Source organism: Lolium perenne, chromosome 1 (genome assembly GCF_019359855.2).
Source record: "Lolium perenne isolate Kyuss_39 chromosome 1, Kyuss_2.0, whole genome shotgun sequence".
Classification (NCBI taxonomy): Eukaryota; Viridiplantae; Streptophyta; class Magnoliopsida; order Poales; family Poaceae; genus Lolium; species Lolium perenne.
In genome coordinates this window covers 150824858-150842551 of record NC_067244.2, presented here as the reverse complement: position 1 = coordinate 150842551, position 17694 = coordinate 150824858, and the positions used below count along the sequence as shown (strand labels likewise).

The 17694-nt window shown below is 47.4% G+C and overlaps 1 long non-coding RNA gene across 1 annotated transcript; it reads left to right on the top strand.

The window, feature by feature from the left end:
- Nucleotides 1-16870: 16870 nt before the first annotated feature.
- Nucleotides 16871-17478, top strand: LOC127299916 (uncharacterized). The gene is made up of 2 exons (XR_011747173.1): nucleotides 16871-16994; nucleotides 17082-17478. It is a non-coding gene; the product is annotated as an uncharacterized lncRNA (long non-coding RNA).
- Nucleotides 17479-17694: the final 216 nt, after the last annotated feature.

Genomic DNA, 17694 nt, shown 5'->3' with positions numbered 1-17694 from the left:
TGACCTACTCGCCACCGATCCCTACTCCACCCGGCACCCGCGGTGCCGACTGCAACCAGCCTCACCGGAATAAGGCGGTGGTGGTGCCGTGGGAGTTGAAACCTCCCCCGCCACTTTTTTCATTTCTTAAAATATTTTCATTTTGTTAATTTAGCTGACAAGTGGGACCCAATCCACATCAGAAAATTAGCTCCTATGAATGCATTACACCTATTAGTTTCCGTGTCAATTCGCAATCAATGTACAATTAATGTTTTTTTTTTGCAAAAACTTGGAAAAATGTGGTAGATTTCTATCTCCAAAACTAAAAGTGGTACATCTGGTAAATTTAGCTGACACTGGTAGAAAAACAGGCTTCCGTCCAGCCCCATAAGTCGCGAAGCTATAGGAACCGCGACTAATGGGACCTTTAGTCGCGGTTCGGGAGGCGAACCGCGACCAAAGGCCTGGGCCCAGGGCGCTCGGTGGCCAGCTGGTGCACGTGGGGGGCTTTAGTCGCGGTTGGCCTGGCCAACCGCGACTAAAGGTGCCCGAAGGCCTTTAGTCGCGGTTGGCCAGGCCAACCGGGACTAAAGCCCCTCCCCTATATATACCCATCCAGCAGCCAACACTTAGCCATTTGGAGCCATTCTCTTCACAAACTTCACAAGTGGGTGTTAGGTTTGCTTTTGGTTCCTCTTATGCACATAACGTGTTTGATGAAATGCCCCAAGAGCATGAAACAAACATGATATGAAGTGTTGGAGCCACACTTGAGCTTTCTCATTTATTTATTCCTCCTCGATCGCGGTTAGCAACTTGAACCTTTGATGTGTCATTGATAAAATATGCATGTGTGTAGTTCATTGTTTAATTTATATTGTTTATAGCTAGTTAGTTTAACAAATGCATGATGGTTAATTATATATTTTATATTATAATAATGCAGATGAATCGGCAATGGATGTACGGTAACCGACTCTCCGGCGAGTTCACTACGGGTTTGAAAGATTTCCTCGTAGTGGCTAATGCGAACAAGCAGGGGGGTTTTGTTATCTGTCCATGTGTTAACTGTAAGAATCAGAAGGGTTACTCTTCCTCAAGAGATGTTCACATGCACCTGCTTCGGCACGGTTTCATGCCAAGCTATAATTGTTGGACCAAGCATGGAGAAAGAGGGGTTATAATGGAAGAAGATGAAGAAGGGGATGATTTCATCGATGAAAGCTATCTTGCTCATTTCGGTGATACTTTCATGGAGGATGCTGAAGGTGAAGGGGAAGGTGAAGGGGAAGGTGAAGAAGAGGCACGTGATGATCCCGTTGATGATCTTGGTCGGACCATTGCTGATGCACGGAGACGCTGCGAAACTGAAAAGGAGAGGGAGAATTTGGATCGCATGTTAGAGGATCACAGGAAGGCGCTGTACCCCGGATGCGATGATGGTCTGAAAAAGCTGGGCTGCACACTGGATTTGCTGAAATGGAAGGCACAGGCAGGTGTAGCTGACTCGGCATTTGAAAACTTGCTGAAAATGTTGAAGAATATGTTTCCAAAGAATAACGAGTTGCCCGCCGATCGTACGAAGCAAAGAAGGTTGTCTGCCCTCTAGGTTTAGAGGTTACGAAGATACATGCATGCATCAACGATCGCATCCTCTACCGCGGTGAATACGAGAATTTGAATGAATGCCCGGTATGCACCTTGCATTGCGTTATAAGATCGGAGGCGATGACCCTGGTGACGATGTTGAGGGCCGAAACCCAGGAAGAGGGTTCCCGCCAAGGCGATGTGGTATGCTCCTATAATACCACGGTTGAAACGTCTGTTCGGGAACAAAGAGCATGCCAAGTTGTTGCGATGGCACAAAGAGGACCGTAAGTCGGACGGGGAGTTGAGACACCCCGCAGATGGAACGCAATGGAGAAAGATCGACAGAGAGTTCAAAGATTTTGCAGCTGACGCAAGGAACATAAGATTTGGTCTAAGTACGGATGGCATGAATCCTTTTGGCGAGCAGAGCTCCAGCCATAGCACCTGGCCCGTGACTCTATGCATCTACAACCTTCCTCCTTGGTTGTGCATGAAGCGGAAGTTTATTATGATGCCAGTGCTCATCTAAGGTCCGAAGCAACCCGGCAACGACATCGATGTGTACCTAAGGCCATTAGTTGATGAAATTTTACAGCTGTGGGGCAGACCTGGTGTCCGTGTGTGGGATGAGCACAAAGAAGAGGAATTTGACCTACGAGCGTTGCTTTTCGTAACCATCAACGATTGGCCTGCTCTTAGTAACCTTTCGGGACTGTCAAATAAGGGATACAATGCATGCACGCACTGCTTACATGAGACTGAAAGTGTACATTTGCCAAATTGTAAGAAGAACGTGTACCTTGGGCATCGTCGATTTCTTCCGAAAGGTCATCCAGTAAGAAAGAAAGGCAAGCATTACAACGGCAAGGCAGATCACCGGCCGAAGCCTGCGGAACACACTGGTGCTGAGGTATTTGATATGGTCAAGGATTTGAAAGTCATCTTTGGAAAGGGTCCTGGCGGACAATCAGTTCCGAAGGGAGCTGACGGGCACGCAGCCATGTGGAAGAAGAAATCTATATTCTGGGAGCTAGAATATTGGAAAGTCCTAGAAGTCCGCTCTGCAATCGACGTGATGCACGTTACGAAGAATATTTGCGTGAACCTCCTAAGCTTCTTGGGCGTGTATGGGAAGACAAATGATACAAAGGAAGCACGGCAGGACCAGGAAAGTTTGAAAGACCCTGATGACCGGCATCCGGAACGGTTTCAAGGTCATGCCAGCTACGCTCTGACCAAAGAAGAGAAGGTCATCTTTTTTGAATGCCTGAGCAGTATGAAGGTCCCGTCTGGATTCTCGTCCAATATAAAGGGAATAATAAACATGGCGGAGAAAAAGTTCCAAAACCTGAAGTCTCACGACTGCCACGTGATTATGACGCAATTGCTTCCGATTGCTTTGAGGGGGCTCCTGCCGGAAAATGTTCGAGTAGCCATTGTGAAGCTATGTGCATTCCTCAATGCAATCTCTCAGAAGGTAATCAATCCAGAAGTTCTACCACGGTTACAGAACGATGTGATCCAATGTCTTGTCAGTTTCGAGTTGGTGTTCCCGCCATCCTTCTTCAATATTATGACGCACTGATGACCCACAAGTATAGGGGATCGCAACAGTCTTCGAGGGAAGTAAAACCCAATTTATTGATTCGACACAAGGGGAGACAAAGAACACTTGGAAGCCTTAACAGCGGAGTTGTCAATTCAGCTGCACCTGGAAACAGACTTGCTCGCAAGGGTTTATCAGTAGTAACAGTTTTATAGCAGTAGCAGTAGAGAAATAACAGCAGCAGAGTAACAAAGACAGCAGTAGTGATTTTAGTAAACAGCAGGATTAAAATACTGTAGGCACGGGGACGGATGACGGGCGTTGCATGGATGAGAGAAACTCATGTAACAATCATAGCAGGGCATTTGCAGATAATAATAAAACGGTGTCCAAGTACAAAGCAATCGATAGGCATGTGTTCCATATGTAGTCGTGCGTGCTCGCAATGAGAAACTTGCACAACATCTTTTGTCCTACCAGCCGGTGGCAGCCGGGCCTCAAGGGAAACTACTGGATATTAAGGTACTCCTTTTAATAAAGTACCGGAGCAAAGCATTAACACTCCGTGAACACATGTGATCCTCACATCGCTACCATTCCCTCCGGTTGTCCCGATTTCTGTCACTTCGGGGCCATCGGTTCCGGACAGCGACATGTGTATACAACTTATAGGTAAGACCATAAACAATGAATATCATGATGAAACAATAACATGTTCAGATCTGAGATCATGGCACTCGGGCCCTAGTGACAAGCATTAAGCATAACAAGTTGCAACAATATCATCAAAGTACCAATTACGGACACTAGGCACTATGCCCTAACAATCTTATGCTATTACATGACCAATCTCATCCAATCCCTACCATCCCCTTCGGCCTACAGCGGGGGAATTACTCACACATGGATGGGGGAAACATGGATGGTTGATGTAGAGGCGTTGGCGGTGATGGCGGCGATGATCTCCTCCAATTCCCCGTCCCGGCGGAGTGCTAGAACGGAGACTTCTGGCTCCCGCGACGGAGTTTCACGATGTGGCGGCGTTCTGGAGGGTTTCTGGCGACCTCGACTTCTCCCCGTGCGTTTTTAGGTCGAGGCCGATAAATAGTCTGAAGGAGGGCGTCGGAGGCCGGCTGAGGGGGCCACACCACAGGGCCGCGCGGGCCCCCCCTGGGCCGCGCCGCCCTATGGTGTGGGGCCCTCGGGCCTCCACCTCAATTGTCCTTCTGGCTCCGTCATTATTCTGGGAAAATAGGGCCTTCTGCATAAATTCCGAGGATTTTCCCGAAAGTTGGATTTCTGCACAAAAACGAGACACCAGAGCAGTTCTGCTGAAAACAGCGTTAGTCCGTGTTAGTTGCATCCAAAATACACAAATTAGAGGCAAAACAATAGCAAAAGTGTTCGGGAAAGTAGATACGTTTTGGACGTATCAACTCCCCCCAAGCTTAGCTTATTGCTTGTCCTCAAGCAATTCAGTTAACAACTGAGCGATAAAAGAACTTTCACGAACACATTTGCTCATATGATGTATATATTCTCATGCTATGGCTAATACTTAAGCAATTCATAATGAGATACATGCAAATAAGATCATCTAACAGCTATGTCAATCATGGAGAGGTACCAACAATTAATAATAAGCATCATGAATCATGTATATAAGCAGGATTGCAATGTTCATAAGAGAGTATGATAAAGTGGTATCTCGCTTGCCTATATTTGATTGGCAAAACATAAATGCCCGGGCACCTCTAGAGTTCATAGAAAGACTAGAAGTAGTGATTGTCAAAAGATAAATGTATCAAAGTTATACCACAATCAATCATATTTTGAGACAAGCATATTATACTAAGAATGACAGTTGTACTCTCAAGATAGTGCTCAAAGAAACAATGGAGACACAACATAAAAGTAAAAGATTGACCCTTCGCAGAGGGAAGCAGGGATTAACATGCGCTAGAGCTTTTCATTTTTATAAAGACAGGAGTAAAATTATTTTGAGAGGTGTTTGTTGTTGTCAACGAATGGTAATGGGTACACCAACTACCTCGCCAACCGGACTTTCAAGAGCGGCTCCCATGAATTATTTCATATTTATTTGGCACTCCTTCCAACCTTTCTTTCACAAACCATGGCTAACCGAATCCTCGGGTGCCTGCCAACAATCTCATACCATGAAGGAGTGCCTTTTTATTTTATTTTTATTATGATGATGACACTCCCCCCAACCTTTGCTTACACAAGCCATGGCTAACCGAATCCTTCGGGTGCCGTCCAACAATCACAAACTATGGAGGAGTGTCTATTAAGTTAATTAATTCGGGACTGGGAATCCCATTGCCAGCTCTTTTTCCAGGAGGCAGACCGTCCTCCTCATACCTGGCGAGTGCCCTCTCACGCCGATTGATGAAGAAGGCGTCCCAAGTATGCTGGTTATCGGGATGCCAGCGGGGATTCATCCGCTGCTCCGGCGTGAGGTCGAGGTAGTAGTGGTTCGTGATGGCCGCCCGGCACGCAATACCCTGAGGGACGGGAGGGACCAGCACGCCGCCGGTGCTTAGGCTCCAGCCGGCAGGGACGCGGTAGCCCGGTGGGCAAGGGTAGTTCGAGGGGCAAAGCTCCTCCACCTGCTGGTAGGTTAGAGTGGGTGCGGTGGAAGCCATGAGAGAGTGATGAGAGATTGTAGAGATGTGATAATGCTGGCCAAGCCGGGCTACCTATATGTAGTGACAAATGGCGGGAAAAATGGGAGCGGGAAGACAGGAGGCGGGAAGAAAGAGGCGGGAAGAAATTGGCGGGAAGAAGAGGCGGGAAGAAAGAGGCGGGAAGAAAGAGGCGGAAAGAAAGAGGCGGGAAGAAAGTGGCGGGAAGAAAGAGGCGGGAAGAAAGAGGCGGGAAGAAAGTGGTGGGAAAAAAGAATTTTTTGATATATTATTTTTCTGATTTTTTTGATATATTATTTGTATTTTTAAGAATTTGAATTGAATTAGTTTTATTTTTCTGAATTTTTTGATATATTATTTGTATTTTTAACATTTTGAATTGAATAAGTTTTATTTTTCTGAATTTTTTTGATATATTATTTGTATTTTTAACATTTTGAATTGAATTAGTTTTATTTTTCTGAATTTTTTGATATATTATTTGTATTTTAAGATTTTGAATTGAATTAGTTTTATTTTTCTGATTTTTTTGATATATTATTTGTACTTTTAACATTTTGAATTGAATAAGTTTTACTTTTCTGATTTTTTTTGATATATTATTTGTATTTTTAACATTTTGAATTGAATTAGTTTTATTTTTCTGAATTTATTGATGTATTATTTGTATTTTTAAAATTTTGAATTGAATTAGTTTTATTTTTATGAATTTTTTGATATATTATATGTATTCTAAACATTTTGAAATGAATTAGTTTTATTTTTCTTAATTTTTTGATATATAATTTGTATTTTTAATATTTTGAAATGAATTAGTTTTATTTTTCTGAATTTTTTGGTATATTATTTTTATTTTTCACATTTAGACATGAATTAGTTTTATTTTTCACATTTAGAAAATGAAATAATTTCGAAAAAAGCCTTTAGTCGCGGTTGGCCAGGCCAACCGCGACTAAAGGTCATTTTCCGCGGGAACCTCAAATGGGGCTAAAAAAGGCTTTAGTCGCGGTTGGGGTCACCAACCGTGACTAAAGGGTAGCCTTTAGTCGCGGTTGGTGACCCCGACCGCGACTCAATCCCTCTCGCTATAAATATCGCGCGGCCGAACGGCCGCGCCAGTTCTCTTCTTCCTCCGCCCGTTCGTGTGCGAGAGACGATCTCTGCCGCCTCGACGACGCCGCCGACGCCTCCTCGACGCAGACGCCGCCGACGCCTCCTCGACGCAGACGCCGTGCGCGCCATCGACCGCCGCCACCCGCGAAGACCGCGCCGCCCCTTCCAGCTCGCCGTAGCCCGTAAGGATCGATCCAATCCAAACCGCCGCCGCCCGTGCCCGCGCCGCGCCAGTGTCGCCGCAGCCGCCGCGCACGTACCCCGGCGCGCCGCCGGAGAGAGGCGCGGGCCACGATGAGGCGCCGCGCGCCACCGGCCAGAGAGAGGCGCGCCGCCGGCCAGAGAGAGGCGCGCCGGCCACAGTACAGGGGCGCCGCGCGCGCGGCGCACGTACCCCCGGCCAATTTATTTTTCTTTTTTTTTAGTTTTAATTCTTGTTAATTTCGAAATTAAAATTAACTAAAAATTGAGACTTAAAATTTGAGACTTAAAAAACTAAAAGAAGACTTAAAATTTGAGACTTAAAAATTTGAGACTTAAAATTTTAGACTTAAAATTTGAGACTTAAAATTAACTAAATAATTGAGACTTAAAATTTTGAGACTTAAAAAACTAAAAGAAGACTTATAATTTGAGACTTAAAATTTGAGACTTAAAAATTTGAGACTTAAAATTTGAGACTTAAAATTTGAGACTTAAAATTAACTAAATAATTTGAGACTACAATTTGAATTAGAAAATAAATAATTGAGACTTAAAATTTTGTGTCAAAAAGAACTACAAAATTTCCCCGTACCGTCGTCCTTCCCCACCGGCGCCGCCGCGCGCGCGCCACACAGACAGGGGGAGAGGGAGGCCGGCGGCCGGCCGGGGGCGCGCGCCACACACGCACACATGCAATAGCTAGGGCGGCGCCCACCGGCGCCCCGGCCCCTCCAATCTCTCCCGGCGCACACACGCGCTCTTCCGCGACACCCTCTCCCACCCCTTCCAGCTCGCCGGCCCCCTCCTTTTGGCACCGCCCTTTCGCCACCGCCACCGCCCCCCTTCTTCACTTAATTAATTTGTTTTGACTACATGTTTTCAGGACTGACATATGGCGGACGATAGAGCTGACCCGATTATGGACAACTATGATCCAGACGCTGAAGACCATATTTTCGGCATCATAAAAGGCGATATTCTATATGTGCCGACCGGACAAGAAGAAGATGATATCTCTTCTTATCAGAACCTTGAGGGTGAAGATGAAGGGCGCCGTCAGCAAGATGATGCCGAAGAAACGTCGATAAACGACGATCTTCAATTGGAAGTAGCAACCACCTCCGGCGCCGAGGTATATATATACATTGAGCTCTGGTGATACAAACTAACTAATTTGAATAAATATGTGTGTACTAACGCGCGCGACTCTCTTTCTTATTTTAGCCCTCGGCCGGATCGTCGAAACAATCGAGTACGTCGTCAAAGCGTGGCGCAACCAAGACGATGAAACCAGGAGAAACATGCACCATCGAGGTTGTCGAGGAAGCAACCGGCAGGCCGCTGGAGCCCCGCAAGAACGCCACCAAGTTTATCAGCCAATGCGGAGCCGTTGTTAGAGACAACATCTCGATCACCGTCCAGGAGTGGAATAAGCCAAATAAGGCACGTCTTGGTTTCACTTTTGTCGATAAGAGAACAAAAAAAGATTACTTCAACAAGCTTATGGAACATTTCGTTCTACCTCCGGAATACCGCAAATACGATGAGGAGGGTAACAAGATTGAGGAAAACAAGGAGAGGTGCAAGCTAGTCAAACAGTTCGCTCTTTCTAAGATGTCCAACGCATTTCAGAAATACAAGCAAAATCTAGCCCATGACTTTGTCAAGCAGGGCAAGACTCTGGATTTCAAAGGATAATATGAGAAAATGCAACATGATTGGCCAGAATTTGTGAAGCAAAAGAAATCGGAGCAGTTCCTTGAAATATCGAAAAAAATAAGGATAATGCGGCCAAGAAGGAGTACAATCATATTATGGGGCCAGGAGGGTATCGCTTTTGGCAGCCTAGGTGGGAGAAGATGGAGAACGAGCTGAGGGCGCGAGGAATCCGTCCAGGTACGGAGGGATGGGACCCAAGGGCCAAAAGCTGGTGGTACGGGCATGGGGGATCGCTGAACCCGGAGACAGGGGAGTGTGTTTACCAGGGAAAAATAATTAAACCCACCCAAAAGCTTATTGAGGCAATGAGGGATGCTCAAGAGGGGAGGATCAAGTTCAACAGAGAGAACGACGCCCTAACAAAAGCCCTCGGGAATCCTGAACACGGAGGACGTGTACGAGGCATGGGGCACATTCCGTGGAAAGTAGGGTTCCCCCAGAACGATGACCCGTACGGTTACAGAAGCCATAAGAGAAAGATGGATCGGGAAGCAGATGTTGTGGCGCGGTTGGCATCGGAAATGGATGTCATGAAGAAAACCGTGAGTGTACTAGTAGCCGAAAGAGATGCAGCTCGGGCGCAGCATGAAGATCATCCATTGGATCTCGGAAGCCAGCAGCGGAGAAGCAGCGTGGCTTCCACGGAGGCCCCACCGGCTGGTGCACCGATGATCGAAATTACTGCACCGGAGCCTCTGGTGGTCGAAATTACTGCACCGGAGCCTCCTCGCTACCCCGTGGACGATATAAAGGAGATGAAAGCATGTCATCTGTATTATCCTATCGGGAACATGTCCATGAAGGTAGCCATCGGCAGTGCTTTACCACCTGGAGCACTCCACCACAACAACCCCATTCAAGATGGCTATGCTCGTGTCACGGTGGAGGACATAGTCCAAGGGTTTGAGGACCTGGACATTGACATTGCTACACCTGAAGGGGCGACAAGACTTGGAGATGTCAAGCGCCAGTTCATTCTATGGCAGAAGAAGTTTATCAAGTTTCCAGGCGAGGCGCCAACAAGTCCACCCCCCTACGGTGGTGGTGGTGGCGGCGGTGGCGGTGGTGGTGGTGGTGCTTCACCTACACCTCCTTCACGTCAGCCGGCGCCGCCCCCCAATTCACCTCCGGCGGGTAAGCAGCCGCCGCCCCCTAGTCCGCCCCGGGCGGGTGCGACGCCGCCCCAATCCACCTCCGGCGAAGAAGCGAAGCAGCAGTCCTGGATTATTAACCAGACCCTTACGTACCTAAGAAAACAAAGGTACCGGAGCCATCACTGAAGCCTCTCCCCACGAGGCCTTGGGAACGTAGTGCCGAGGAAGTCGAGGCGGCCGCGACTGCTGATTTAGAGAAATGGAAGGCGGCCTGCAAGAAGAAAAGAGAGCCCGAGCCCAAGCCAGTATTTTCTGATGAGCAAAAGAAGTGGGCTAAGTCATTTTTGAACGCACCGTCCCAAGCCGCGAAGAATCTGCCTGACGACTATGCACGTGAACTAAAGAATCAGGCACGCATGTTCAAGGAGAAGAATGAGGAGGCCGATAAAGCGGAATTACAAAGTGCACAAAGCGGGAAACGAGTTGTTGCCCAGCTCGGGGAACAAAGTAAACAATTGATTGCCCCGCTTATAGTGACAGCCGCCGGTCCGGATGCCCCCGAAATCATAGAAGCTGCGGCAGCACAGGGATTGACTGTAACGAGTGCCAGAGAACAAGCGGCCAACTTAGGTATTACTCTTCGTGAACTGTTAGGCCTTGATGAGGCGCCAGTGAAGGAGGTAGTACTTACATATGTGAAGAATGGGCCTCTCGTCGAGCCTGCGCAGGAAGAGGATCTACCTCCACAAATGAAAGGTCTGCTGAACTGGTACAAGGGTTACATAAAACATAAAAACGCCAAAGATTATATTTATGCGGAAGTTGGATATGAGCATCACTTCAAACAATACTCTGTACAAATTCATCTGAGTGAATTGTTCCAGCTTTTCAATCTGCGCGAGCTCGACAAATCTATCATCAGTTGCTACGTTCTGTAAGTGATTTATTTCTACCCCATCTCGTTCATATTGCCTGCACTATATATATATATATGTCCTAACTATATTGTTGTGTCCGCTATTATACATGCAGATTGAAGATTAAGGAATGCAGAGTAAGGAGCATCCATGATGTTGGGTTCATTGACCCACACATCGTTAATGGATATACGTTAAATCATCACCCCGCCGACGTGGAGAAAGACCTGTGGCGGTTTCTTGATAAGCAGGAACTCAAAAGTGATATTCTATTTCCTTACCATTTTGGGTGAGTGTTTATGTCTTGAGCACATTCTCTTTTGTTTACTCCATGCATGGTATGTGGCCGGCTAATCGATGAGTTATGCATGACGTACTGTGCATGTATCGTGTCCGCAGGTTCCACTGGATTCTGCTAGTAATTAAAGTTGACAAATCAGAATGTATCGTCCACGACTCTCTGAATATAGATAAGGCGGAGTGGGCCGACATGAGACAAATGATTCAAAAGTAATTGTTTTCATTCATTTGCGCTCTATATCGATCGGCCTATTTCGTTCATTTCCTAATTAAGCTTCAAGTAATTAACTAATAACTCTCTTGTTCATTTAATTTTCTTTGCCTCGTAGGGTTTGGAGACGGTTCTCAGATACAAAGGTCGGTGAATTCAAAAAAGAGCTAAATTTCATGCGGTCAAAGGCTAAGAATGGTAGCGATATGCAGCCACCGGGAACCAATCTGTGTGGATACTATGTCTGTGAGATGATCCGGAGATACACGTCTGAGCGCGTTCCGAGTGATCTCAATGCTCAGAGGAATAACCTCCGGATGATGCTTAGTCCAGAAGCTCGCTTCCGACCACTTCAAGAGGAACTAGCTGGATGGTTCAGGAGGGAAGTCCTCGATCCTAAAGGAGAACACCATTGCGAGGACGTAGAACTATACATGCATTAAATTATGTATGGAAACTTGTTCAAACTTGTATATGGTCATCCGATGATATTGAATATATATTATATATTCCGCTTGAATTCTTTTTGGTTCTAATTTCAAATTTGTTTGAAATTGTACATTCATATGCATGTATATATGTAGTACCGTAGAATATGTGAAACTCCTTCAAAATCACAATAAAGCACAAAAGAAATAAAACAATATACAAATTAAACAGAAAATATGTTTAGGGGGGGGGGGGCAGGTTTAGGGGGGGCCTAAAACCCTAAACCTGCGGCGGCCTTTAGTCACGGTTGGCCAGAAGAACCGCGACTAAAGGTCCTCCGCCCCGACGGCCGCCTGGCGCCCACGTGGACGGGCCTTTAGTCGCGGTTCGTAAGGAACCGCGACTAAGGGGGGGGGGGGCCTTTAGTCGCGCTACTTTGGTCGCGGTTGCGCAACCGCGACTAATGGCAGTTGCGAACCGCGACCAAAGGCCCTTTTTCCACCAGTGTGAAAAAAGTGGTGCGTACTAACAACTTGCTCAAAACATATATATTGCACAGGGCAGAAGTACCACAGCTGTCTAGAATTATCGCGCTGCGTTTGCTTGGTAAAGGGAAAGCTCGTACATTACATTTTGCCATGGAAAACGGCCACATCTCCTGCTATGAACATTGCTTAATTTGTTGCCAGGACTACTGGTCTGCGGCGCAGGGATTTCTTTGGTACACCGTACACACAGCGACCGGCCAGCAAAAATGCGAATTTTTTTTAAATAATACACATTTTAATATTAAATCCAGAAATAATAGTCGTTTTTGGGAAATTTCAGAAATAATACACCATCGGGCTCCGCTAACCCGAAATAGAAAAATCGGGTTCGGTGAAACCGAAGTGGAGGGAATCTGCTGGGGATGGCCAAAGTCGGGGTCAGTGCGCCCGAAGAGAAGCTGTCGGCCACGCCGGTCCGTTGTCGGTCTGTCCCCTGCGCAGGAGCAGGCGGTGTCGGGGTTCTCCATCCCGAGGCGCGAGATTCGGGGTAGCCGCGCCTGAGTCGGGGTAGCCGCGCCCGAAACGGTGGGATTATTAATTCGGCCGACGCGCGCTGCTGCTGGCCGACGCGCCTCGCCTCTTCTTCCTCCTGCTGCTCGCTCAGTTCATCTCAGCTCTCTCTCTCGTTTGCTCTCAGTCCAGCAGGGTTTTCTCTCATTTCTGAGCGATTTATCCAGCCATTTGTTGTAGTTTGATCACCAAATGCTGTAGAATCACCTGATCTATAGATGGGTTAGTTTTTGAGGCGTTTTGGTGGAGGTGGTGTTGGTGGTGGAGGTGGTGTTGGTGCTGGTGGAGGTGGTGGTGGTGGTGGAGCTGGTGGTGGTGGTGCTGCTGCGTGGTGGTGGAGCTGCTGCGGGGTGGAGAAGCTGAGCTGCTGACGGAGGTGTTTGGCACGCTTCAAGGGTAAACCCTAATTCCTGGTATTAGATGGTGTAATCATAATGCATGTTGCGTTCGTTAGCTTCGCACATTAGTTAGTGTAATATGTACCGGTAGATAGTATTTATTTAGGACTGCAGGTGCTAGATTTTTATTTATTTTAGAGTGTAGGTGCTAGATTTTTTTGACGAGTCTGTAATTTGTATAGGTGAGCAGATATGTCAGATAGAGTAAAATTCGTTGTTTACTTCGGTCATGGCACGGTCCGAACAACTCCGATGGGAGCTGATCTGAGCGAGTTTCAGTGTGAGGATTTGCATCTGACAAACCCAAAAACATGGCGAGTTAGTCAGTTGAAGGAGTGGTTGACCGTGAATTTCGGGCTTAATCCCGAAGCATACACTGTTGGTGTGCATGCTTTGTGGAGCAGCTCAAGTACCCAGATTTTCTGGCGGTTGAAGCCGATTGAGCGGACCTCTCAGTGGGTGCACTGGTTGGAAGCGTGCGAGCGCAGGGGAACTCACCCCATCGCCTTAATGCTTCCCGAGGCGAAGGTGGTGAATTTCCAAGAAGGCGAGGGTGCGTTCCATCCAGGCCAGAGCAGTCAAAGTTCTGATGCTGGCGGCAGCAGTTTCCAATCCGGGCAGAGTAGCCATGCAGCAGGTGGTCATGACGATACTGTTGAGCTTGAAAGCGTGGACGAAGAAGAAGAACAGATGCAGAACATGATGGACGAGGAAGACGAGGATGGAGTGGACAATGAGGTTCACTCAGATGAATCCGGTGGATCCGATACTTCAGATGATAACGAAGAGGCGGATCCGATCCCCTCTTCTTGGAACCATGATTTGTCGGAGGCAATGATAGTCGATGATCGGCACGATTCTGCCTGGGAGTACAGCATGAACACCATCTCAGTTGGTGCTAGATATGCTGACAAGAGACATCTGCAGGAAGCAATCACTCAGTGGGCAATGAACACGCAAAGGGTATTCAGAACCACCGTTTCAAGTCAGAAATTCTTGACAGTGGTCTGCAGCGATGCTAGATGTCCATCAAGGGTGCATGGGTACTGTCCGAAGTATGACACAACATGGGTGGTGAGCGACTTCGTGCCGCACACATGTGTCCTTAAGAGTATGTTGAAGGATCACCGAAACCTTACATCCACTCTTATTGCTCGCCTGTTCTACAAGGAGATTGTAGAGAATACAGCAATGGGGGTTAAAGCCATCCAGAGAAGAGTTCACCTTCAATATAAGTATGTAATTGAATATGGCAAGGCATGGAGGGCTAAACAGACGGCACTGGAGAACAGATTCGGGACCTTCTATGATGCTTATGACGGTGTCGTCCGTCTCCTGCAGACATTGAAGGACCGGAATCCGGGCACCCATGTGGACATACAAGACTTTGTGATACCAGAGTTCCCTAATGTCGGGGTTACGCACAGGTGTTTTTCGCATTCAGCATATGCATCGAGGCTTTCATGCACCGTCGTCCGGTGATGTGTGTAGATGGAACTTTTCTAACTGGGAGGTACAAGGGACAGATTCTGACAGCAATTGGAGTGGATGGCAACAATCGATGTGTGCCTCTCGCATTTGCATTTGTTGAGAGCGAGAACACTGCTAGCTGGTTATGGTTCTTCGTGCGAGTTAAAAATCGATAGTGAAAGATCGCGAAAATGTGTGCGTGCTACATGACAGGCATGCAGGTATACTTGCGGCTATCAAGACTACTGGTAGAAGCCGGACCTGATGAAGAGACGCCATGGCAGGATATGCGAGTAGGTGGTGCATGCGCCACACCGGGGGCCAATTTCTTCTCGCAGTTTAGGAGCAAGGGTCTTATGAATCTGTTCAAGAAGTTGTGCAAACAGAATCAAGAATGCAAGTACACTTTTCTCCGCGGCAAGCTGGATGAGTTCACTAAGGACCATGTGCGGCACAGGTTAGCCGCCCGAGCTGCATTAGTAGCAGCTCATGCAGCAGCTGTGGCACAGGGTACACAGGTTCCAGTAGGCCCCGAGCCAGATCCTATTGGGCTATGTGACCTGCCTGGATTTGACCCACCCAATACTAGAAGGAGGCCTGGACGACAGATTAAAAATTTTGCAGAGTGGATAGAGCACGAGCCATTAGAAAGGTGGTCTTTGCTGCATGACACACATGGAGCTAGGTATGGTGTGATGACTACCAACCTAGCTGAGTCATACAACTTCGTGCTTAGGGGAAATAGGGCATTGCCGCTGACAGCCCTTGTGGAGGGTATTTTATATGGCACTATGAATTATTTCAAAGAGAGACGGGAGTTGGCTTTGAGGCATATGCTTGAAAATCCAAACACTCCTTACTGTGAGGCCATTATGGAATATATGGATGTCAAGATGAAGAAGGGTATGTCACACACTGTTCTGGCCATCGGTAATCAGGAAAGGAGGTTTGAGGTGCGCTTACCAACTGACAAGTTTGGTTGTGTGAATGCGGTGAGAACACATGAGGTCAGAATTGGAAATGAAGAATGGCCATCGTGTACCTGCACATGCAACAAACCGAGGTTGCTTCACCTTCCATGCTCCCATGTGCTGGCAGCTACCAGACAACTAGGGCTGGACTCAATCTCTTTCGTCTCTCCATATTACGCGAAAGAGGCTGTGCTGCACACCTGGACCGGCGAGATGGTCGGATACAGAGTTGTGGGAAATTTTACTACGGTGATACCAAATGAAAGACGGTACATCCCTGACCCAAGATCATTGCGGACGAACAGAGGTCGACGGGAGACAAGGCGCATTAGAAGAGATTGGGCCTACTGGATGACGAAGGCGAAGATCATCTTCGATATCTTCGTGGAGGAGATGTCGCAGCAGAGGGTCATGAGACAGTTTGGACTGCGTCAGCTGATCGAGCCACCACCTCCCACAGTTCCTCTACCACCACGCGTCCACGCGTGAGTACAATTTAAATTTATCCAAAGTTATTACATCATGTTGGACAATCATAATTTTATCCTAAGACATGTTCGTCTTCATTTTTCAGGTACAACAGAAAAGGAGCGAATAAGACTGCTGCTGGATGGTTGCAACTCCTCGCTCCATACATCACCGGTTGGGCCAATGCGCCGACAGTTTCATGGGCCACCATGGAGGCATTTGATCTTCAGGAATTTGAGCACTACTTGCGGGCATACATGCCTAGGACACGACTTCGGCTGAGCCAGGCGTGTGACCCAGTTCAGAGGGATCCCTCGACAATGTGGGACACCTACCCTCGTCACTCCACTTCAGGCACTCGGCATCACGCAGTAAGTCAAATATATTTTTTCTACATTTGGCCAACACATAACTAATTTGAGCTCACAATTGTAGGCCGTGTTGACGGCGGAGCTGCAAGATGACGCCGCCCAGTATGCACGCTCGCTCTCCTCCGGCCCACTTCTTGGACGGTATGAGCACCACGCCTCCTTTGCACAGCGTCTTCAGGACAAACTACGTCGTATCTACGCGACTATCACATGCACGCGATCTTCGGATGTTGCCGAGTACCGAGCAGCACAGCGGCCACCTCGTCCCTCTTTGCAGGTGCATCAGCCGCGGCACGCCCCGCGCCCACGTATGGAGGTACCGCCGAGCCCGAGGCCACCATCTCCTAACCAGGCAGGAGGTTAAGGTGGCAAAACCAGCAGCAGCAGGAGCCTACTTACGAGTATTGGCAGCGTGCCGGTTTCGGCATGGAGCAGCAATTTCCCATGCCTAACTTCGGGTGGCGTCCCCGTATGGATGAGCCAGAGGGTACGCAATTCATCACTATCCATATTAATTGTGCACCATGTGTGAATTTCCTCATGATCGACTAACGGTTTTTTTATCTAATCAAAGGTGAGGGACATATGTCGACGGGGTCCGGATCACGATCCTTCTGGTCCAGTGCTCACGATCAGGACGAAACACAGCAGAGCTATCAAGACTGGATTTCAAGTCAACAGCAAACTCCACCTCCAGATCCCACGCAGTACAGTCAGCACGAGCAGGGGTACATGCTTCCTCCCCGACATCGCCAGCCACCTGTTCGTATGTACTCGCCGTCACCTTTTCAGGCTCGACCGCCACCGAGGCGAGGTGGAGGGAGGGGCCGTGGTCAGTGATATGAGTACTATTTGTATGCACCATGTATGACTACTATTTGTATGCACCATGTATGACTACTATTTGTACGCATGAGACTTATTACTACTACTATTTCCTTCATCTAGTGTATGAGTACTATTTGTATGCACCATGTATGACTACTATTTGTATGCACCATGTATGAGTACTATTTCTGTTCAACAAACATTTCAAATTGAACAAACATTTCAAATTCAACATGAAGTGATAATTAAGATACAACTTACCACTACAACATACCTCTCTTCTAACAAATTAAACGGTACAACAACACTACAACATACTGCAAGATCCATGAGACTACTGATAACTAGAACACTAAGAA